Raw genomic sequence first — 8,778 nt, 5'->3', positions numbered from 1 at the left:
TCCGGACACACAGGCTCAGCGGCCATGGCTCACGGGCCCAGCCGCTCCGCAGCACGTGGGATCTTCCCGGACCGGGACACGAACCCACGTCCCCTGCATCGGCAGGCAGACTCCCAACCACTGCGCCACCAGGGAAGCCCTGGATGTTTTTTTACGGAGGGAAAAAGTCTCTCTCCTGCTTGGGTTTACCAGAAAGTCACTTCAAGGTTCAGATACTCACCTGGGCCATTTGTTTTGCTCAAACCCTTGTCCTTTCTCTCCATACTTTTCACCTTCAGTTTTTAGAAGATCCAGAAACTTTATTCTGTTTCAGTCAAGATGTCAAACTCTCTTGTCTCTCTCTGCTCTTTTTTAGTATGTGAGGAGGGCAGACGTGGGGTCATAGACAAGTGAGTGAACCAGGAGTTGAAAGACTAAGATTCCAGTCTTGGGTCCACAGTAACCAGCTAGGGCACTTTGCGCATGTGGTTTAAACTCTTATGAGCCTCAGTTTCCACATTTGTAAAACTCAAGGGGTTGTACCTCACAAGGCAAACTTTGAAGTCCTTCCCAGGTTTATAATCTTTGATTCAAGAAAGAAAGGGCTGTCTTAGAGTTTCAGTCATGACCAAGTGTAGCGTCTACCTCGTGGTGTGCTGGTGGTCTAAGCAACTGGTGGAAGCCTCCTTCAAACTGTGATTATTCAACAGCCTTCAGAAGTAATCCACCTGAGTTTACCAACAGCACAGACTTGTCAATTTTGCATTGAAGTATTCACATAAACTGCCTGGAAGCATTTCTTCCTCTTTAAGAGGCTTGTTTGCTCTGAAAAGCTAAAGGGTTAACAAAAGGTGAGTGAATGTTCGAGAGGCACAGGCAGGCTCCTGAGGGGACAGGTGGAAGATCTGTCTGAAGAGGGTGGGAAAGAGAACAATGCAGGCTTCTCACTTTCCACCTCCCCACTACCCCCAGTGACCTGGGATGGAATTCATTTGGTAGGGAGAGGAGCCTTTTCTGAATCTCCCTGTCTGCAATCTGGGAGGAAAAGAAAAGCAGGTGTGCTTTCTCCAGCCTCCAGGGCAGAGAAAGGAGAAGGGCTCTCAGAAGCAGCCCTCTGCCAGAAGTCTCTCCAGAAATACACTATGCCTATAACCCTGAGTTTCTAGATTGTTTTTTCAGTTGCAATCAATTATCTCTTCTAAGGGGAACTCAACAGTTAAAAACTCTCACTTGAACAGGAAGGGAGACTATTTTAATTAGACTTTCCAAAGGTGGGTAACATTCATGTTTTCATTCATTCAATCAAGTATTTATTGAAGACCTACTGTGTGCCAGGCACTGTTCTAGGTACTTGGAACACAGAGGCAAGCAGGACAGATAATATCCTTGTGATGATAGTACCTACATTACAATAAACAAATAAAAATAACTTCAGATTCTCTTATGTGCTACATTGGAAATAAAATCAAGTAATATGGTAGAGAGTAGAGTGAGATCAAAGGAAGATGAATTAAAGGGAGTGATTGCTCAGAGAAGGCCTCTTTTAATAACAGAAGCCACCATTTTTGGAACACTCATTATATGCCAATAAGGTCACATTTGTTATTTCATTTCATATTTGCACCAGCCTCATGAAGTAAGGACTGTGGTCTCCACTTATAGATTAAAAAACTGAGGTTTGAGGTCCACAGCTAGTTGCAGCAGAGCCCAGATTCAAAGCCAGATGTGTCTACTTCCAAAGCCCTGCATCCCTGACCACCAGGTTAATCTGCCCTACAGGAAGAAGCTGCCTGTGGCACCAGAGCAGTGGTCCTCAGCCTGTCTGCACATGGGAACCACCTGGCGGTGGGAGTGGGGTTTTGAAGATGCCAATGCCTGGACCAAACCCCCAACAATTCTTATTTAGTGATTGATGTGGAATACAGTCTGACCATTTTGATATTTAAAAGCTGTCCAAGGGGGTTAAACTGAGAACTTAGAGGAAGTTCTTAAATATAGAGGATCATTCTATACGATGGTCCACACTGAGGCCCCACCAGTCAAGCATTTTACTCCTAGAAAGTACATCATCTTCTATTTCTGCCTTCCCTCAGGCCTGCCAGGTATGACCCTGAGGTGCCAGGGGGCTGGGTGGCCATATTACCCGCCCATGAGGTACTCAACACTTCCTGTTAGTTAGACACAGATGCTCATCCCATTGTATAGATGAGAAAACCCAGGAGCAGATAGGCTAAGTAATTTTCCCAAGGTCGTACTACTCCACAGCATGCTGTGTGATATAAATCCACACACAACTGGGATATAAATCCAGACCTATCTTCTCACACCCTTAACCACCGGCCTCACCTCCCTCCCTTTAGTTCAGTTCCCTCGTTTAAACTCAGAGGTTTTGAAGATCTACAGAAAAGCCAGTTGGAATACACCCTGAGTCCCCTGTAATAAGGTGCCTGTAAAACAGCCCCCTTGGCACCTCTGTAACCATTCTGCTTACCTTTACTCAGAAGAGAATATCAACCTTCGACTTTCCTCCAAAAGCTGCCCCCTCTACCGCATTTATAAGACACAATTTTCCTTAAACTTTGATCTCAAAAACCACTTATTCTTCCAAAACCATATCTGCATGTAAAGAATAACCATTTTGAACCTGTAATTCTCTGTGACTCCCCTTCTTTCAGATGACAGATAAACGTGAATGTCACTGAAGATGACGCTCTGAGTTCCCGTTGCACATGGCATGACATTTTACAGCTTATGAAGTGTTTTTCATCCATTGTTTCATTTGATGTCTCCAAAACACTAGAGGTAAGCAGAGCTGATGTTATGATCCAAGTTTTACAGAGAAGGAAACAGAGGTTCATAAAGGCCAAGTAATTGATGGAGTCAAGGTTCCAACCCAAGTTCCTATACCAAGACAGCTCCCTTTTCCCTATGTAAAAAGCACGAGTGTTATTTTGGCTAAGGTTTCCATTCTGCTAATTAGAAAAAAACAACAACAGTAATTTAGTGGCACGTTACAGTTTTCAGAGTACTTTACTTCATCCTCATGGAAACACTGGAAGCCAGACTGAAGGATTGTCTGCATTTTATAATGAGGGTCTTAAGGTTTAGGCTGGTCAACTCATTTGTCAACAGAGCCACCCTCAGGAAGTCACAGAGACAGGATTTGGTCATCTGTCTCCAACTTCCACGCTATTCCCATGAAACTAAAGATTCACAATGCAAATTTTTTAAGGTAGTACATTATTCCTATGTTCATATACAATTTAACTAAAACAATAATAGTAGATAAGTTTGAATTCCTTGCCCTGCACATAAAGTAAATAGGTGACGGTGGCAGCTTATATTACTGCTCAGCAAATAATTACTCCCGCCCAACTCCTCCGCCCCCATCCCCCACTCTGTGACTTGCTTGGGCTTCATGATGGGTGGAGTTACACCCACTTAACTTTGTGTTTGGCAGTGTTGCTCCCTTGGCCAACAGGATGTTAACAGGTATGACTCTGAGCACAGACACAAAATATGCTTGCACAGTTGGATTGTTCTTTGTGTGCCTTGGGCAACCACTGAGCCAAGGTAGATTAGAAGCATGTGGGGCAGACCTAGACCCACTCAGGAGCTTGAAGCCAAGCCCGTCATAAATCAGATCAATGCGAGCTCATCCACAGATACATAAGTGAGAGTAAGTGCTAATTGTTGGGTGTCTGTGACTGATGTGCTTACCTTGACTGAATAGTCCTGTTTACTGAGGACTATTCATTACAGTGCCAGAAACATGGTAAATATTAATTGATTTAAAATGGCCTTCACCATGATAGAGCTCATGAACCACCCTCTGTGTTTCTGTGCCTCAGTCTGTGCAATCTGGAAGAGAGAAGTTTCTCCGTCCACGGGGAGCAGTGTTACACAAGCTTTGGGCCTCACCAACCATAGCATCGAGGCCTGATTATTTCTTTAGAGAAACAGGAATCAGGAAAAAACATTCCAACTTCAAATTCACCCCATTCTGAAGGACAAACTAACCCTTGGCTTTAAAGGAAATCAGATGGAATTTCCTGGTGCAGGGAGGCTGTTCAACATGTAACATGGTGTAATACGGTTCTATGAGTCTTGGCCCACCCTTCTTTTGTGTCACTTACTTTAACAATATGAAGTAATCTTTCATTACTAGGCTGTCTTGAGTTGAAAAATGTTTCCTAGGATTCCAGATCCCACAGACAAAGACCCAAGCAACATGGCCTTTGTCCACATAGGGAGGAAAAGATCGCTGTGGCTTGGAAAGCAGTTCCCAGTAAGCCCAGTCATTAAGCTTCACCAGGAGGACCCCAAGAACTTGGCCTTATGCTTTTTTCCATAGGTAGAAACACCTAGAAAGGTATACAGTGAGAAACACTTTGGACTGTGCAGCCTCAAGCTTGAATTACCCAAGAAGAGAGTTGACCCAATAACACCTTGAAGGCTCTCCCCTCCTGTTTTCCAAAACACTGGAGAGAGGCAGAAAGCCAAGTTCTCTCCTGCAAGCCTGAGGCAATGACTTGAGTGAGGAGCTGCACACTCTATGCAAAAAAAAAAAAAGGGGGGGAGACAATTTAAACTGAGTTGGCTTATTAAATTAATTACATAAGTATAATTATATTAAATCCTATAATTAATTGCAGTAAATTGCATAGCACAATGAAAATTTACCAAAGGGTGGAAGCATTTAAGTCACTCTTCTCTCAGATGGTGAAATGGAAACCCCAACGTATTAGGAGACAAACTGAAAAGAAATACCAGTGAGAGATGGACATCTTTTTTCTTGGTTATGCCCCCAAATATCGACAGCTTGGTTAGGACATGACAGCGGTCTTGCCTCCCTTTTCTAATGATAATAACTACTACATACCCAGCCCTGTGTGTCAGGCACTGTGTGTATATATCATTAATTCCCATGACAAGATGGTGAGATAGATCATATTACTACCCCATTTTACAGAAGAGAAAACTAAAGTCTACGGAGGTTAAGTAATTTCTCTGGGGTCAGGCAGTAGCTAAAACAGCCTGAGTCCAGATCATGCCTTCCATGCTTGGCTTTACCACTACACACACAGGAAGCCTTGCAGGTGGGAGGGAGGGGTGAGAGGACTCAACAAAGCCGAGGGAAAGCTGACTTGTGGAAGTTGGACTGTGGGACTCCTGTGGGAGTTGGGGACTGTCCTTTGGTGTCCTATTGGGCTGATTATACTTCATCCTGGTTCCTGGAGAAAAAAAGGGAGAATGACATTTGTCACGTATCCTCTATGGGCTGGGTGTTTTTTATACACCATCCCATTTTATTCTTATTTCAACCCTGCAAAGTACGTATAATTAACATCATTTTACAGACGAAGGGGTGAAGCCACAAAGACATTAAATGCCTGGTCTTGGGTCACGTGGAGGGAAGGAGCAGGGCTGGGGTTTGAACCCTGTTCTCTCTGAGCCCTTATCCTCCCACTCACACCACTGCGGCTCCAGTACGTAGCACACTGGGTATGTTTGTACACGCTGCTATATTTAAAACACATAACCAACAAGGACCTACCGTATAGCACAGGGAAGGCTGCTCAATATTCTGTAATAACCTAAATGGGAAAAGAACTTGAAAAAGAAGAGATACATGTATATGTATAACTGAATCACTTTGCTGTACACCTGAAACGAGCACACCATTGTTAGTCAACTCTACTCCAGTATAAAATAAAAATGTTTTAGCAAAGAGGGTAAAAGCTCTAATGAAGGGAAAAAATGTTCATTATTTCTAACTTTTTTGTTGTTGGAAACCTGCCCTATCCCTTAGCTTGAAACAACACTGTCTAAGTCTCTGTGCAAACTGACGTGCGTTTGTCTGCGTGCGCACCGAGGGGAGCGTGGAGGGCAGTGGGCCCTGCCTTGCAGGAGTCCCTCTCCTCTGGGGGTGGCGGTCAGAGTGAGGAGTAGCAGGCCTGGGGCTCTGCGCTGCGGGGACACACAGGAGGGAGTGCCTCTGGCCAACAAGGGCTTCCCCAGCAGGCGAGAGACCTGGCTTTGGAGCTGGACTTGGAAAAACAACTCCAGCTTTAATACACGTGCTGCAACAATGATCCACAGGGCACAGAAAGGAGTAGCTGGCCTTCCTGATGGTGGGAAATATAGCAGGAAGGCACCCAGAGGGGGGAAAAGGAGTAAATGAACAGTCATGATAAGGGGTATGGAACTGCTGGTGGGAAACAGGAGCCCACATTTTTAGACAAGGGAATGACACGACTGGATGCCTCTCTAGAAAGCTCCTCTGGCCGGGTGTGCAACTGGAGGAAGAAAGCCAGGGAGGCGGGGGCAAGCTAAGTGCGGGCTGGAGAGGGGCCCGCCTGACCCCAGGCAGGCTCTGTGGAAACAGAAAGAAGAGCCAGTCTTTCCAGCGGTGTTTCTCCCCCTGGCTGCGCGTCCAAATCCCTCAGAGCTTCATCAAAACACAGATGCCTGGCCCTAGAGGTACTGAATCACGGTCTCCAGGATGGGGCCCAGCAAGTTTGTTTTAGAAGCAGCAAGGGGATTCTGATGTGTCTCATGATGGTGAAAAAGGAAGAACCAATAGGACATAGTGAGGGAGTAGATGAGCATGCAGGAGAGGCTGGGGCAAAGGAGAGGGCAACGATGACACTGAGGTTTCTATCTGGGCCTCCTGGGTGAAGGAGTAGGATGTTTGGTGAGCTAGGATTCACTACAGGAGGAAAAAGAACAAGACAGGCCGTGGATGGGAAATTCACCCCTTCCCAGATCTCTAGAGACGGGCATGTTCAGTCGGCGAAGGGAGGGTCAGAGCTAGAAACAGAAATATGATTGAAACTACGGACCGGGGGGTGTTGGAAAAGATTGCCCAGTTGGGTGTATAGCCCCACGGCCAGAAGGCAACCCAAGATTCACCAGGTAACAACGGAGGAAAGAGAGTGGGCAGGTAAGTTGGAGAGGAAAGTGAGGCAGAAATCAGCCTCCGGGAGGCTGTACTCTACAGAGCCTGGAACGTCAAAGAGGTCAAGGGTCAGGACCAAGCAGAGGCTTCGGAGTGGTCTGTTCAGAAGCAGCAGTGAAGGAGCTGTGTGTCCAAAGCCAACTGCACCAGATTACGGAAAGCTCGGGAGGTAAAGAGAGGAGGGAGGATTTTACCCTCTTGTCTAAGTCCCAGCGTTGATGTCACCTGTTTCAGGGCTAGTGAAAAACCAGGAAGGACGTGTGTGAATTTAGAAATATTTACTCTTTCACTTGGGGCCTCGGAGGGGGCTTGTGAGCCAATGAGATGCCTTCATGTAAGGTAACGCCTTCCTTCCAGAGCTGATTCAGTCAGAGGACTAAGCAGCAGAGATAAAATGCTTTGGGATTGCAGGAGAGGAAAGGGAAGAAAGGGACAATATGAGATTGTCAGGACAAAAATCTCCCAACAGTTTTTATTTTTTTCATATCTGGAGTGCTAAGTGTGAAGTCAATAGGGGTGTTATCTCAAACCCACCACTATCGGTAAATATTAAGATTTACAAGACTGACAACAGTTTTCGCAGGAATCTGTCCTAGATGTCAACCTAGTGTGTGCACCATTGTTTTTATTTTTATTTTTGAATTTTTTTAACATCTTGATTGGAGTATAATTGCTTTACAATGGCGTGTTAGTTTCTGCTTTATAACAAAGTGAATCAGTTATACATATACATATGTTCCCATATCTCCTCCCTCTTGCGTCTCCCTCCCAGCCTCCCAATTCCACCCCTCCAGGTGGTCACAAAGCACCGAGATCTCCCTGTGCTATGCGGCTGCTTCCCACTAGCTATCTATTTTACGTTTGGTAGTGTATATATGTCCATGCCACTCTCTCACTTTGTCACAGCTTACCCTTCCCCCTCCCGGTGTCCTCAAGTCCATTCCCTAGTAGGTCTGTGTCTTTATTCCCGTCTTACCACTAGGTTCTTCATGACCGTTTTTTTTGTTGTTGTTGTTGTTTGTTTCTTTCTTTTGTTTTTTCTTAGATTCCATATATATGTGTTAGCATATGGTATTTGTCTTTCTCTTTCTGACTTACTTCACTCTGTATGACAGACTCTAGGTCCATCCACCTCACTACAAATAACTCAATTTCATTTCTTTTTATGGCTGAGTAATATTCCATTGTATATATGTGCCACATCTTCGTTATCCATTCATCTGTTGATAGCTTGCTTCCATCTCCTGGCTATTGTAAATAGAGCTGCAATGAACATTTTGGTACATGACTGTTTTTGAATTATGGTTTTCTCAGGTTATATGCCCAGTAGTGGGATTGCTGGGTCGTATGGTAGTTCTATTTGTAGTTTCTTAAGGAACCTCCATACTGTTCTCCATAGTGGCTGTATCAATTTACATTCCCACCAGCAGTGCAAGAGTGTTCCCTTTGTTTACTGATAAATATTAAAAGCAGCTTGTGTCTCTCAGGAAGATCAACTGCTCCCGTTGGGACTAATTGCAGAGCCCTTGTGTGTGACAAAGAGGGTGCTACTAGGGGATAAAGAGAGGGGCTTAATGAACCACAAAGGTACATCATTTATCGAATTAAAAGATTATGACATTTCAGAGTAAATTCCATGGAAAATGAATGCACTGTTTCAATGAATCAGGCACTAAGAATATTTCCTTAGAAACCAAGTCCACATTTTCATTAAAAAAGAAAGAGAGAGAGTGAGAGAGAGCACGCATTGTGAGAGAGAGAAGGGCTGTGGGATTCAAGTGCACCAGTGAATTAACATCTTGTGGTAGAAACACTGCTTGAGAAATTTAAATGATATT

The sequence above is a fragment of the Lipotes vexillifer genome, unplaced genomic scaffold (assembly GCF_000442215.2).
Source record: "Lipotes vexillifer unplaced genomic scaffold, Lipotes_vexillifer_v1.1 scaffold311, whole genome shotgun sequence".
Taxonomy (NCBI): Eukaryota; Metazoa; Chordata; class Mammalia; order Artiodactyla; family Lipotidae; genus Lipotes; species Lipotes vexillifer.
This window is presented reverse-complemented; position numbering follows the sequence as displayed.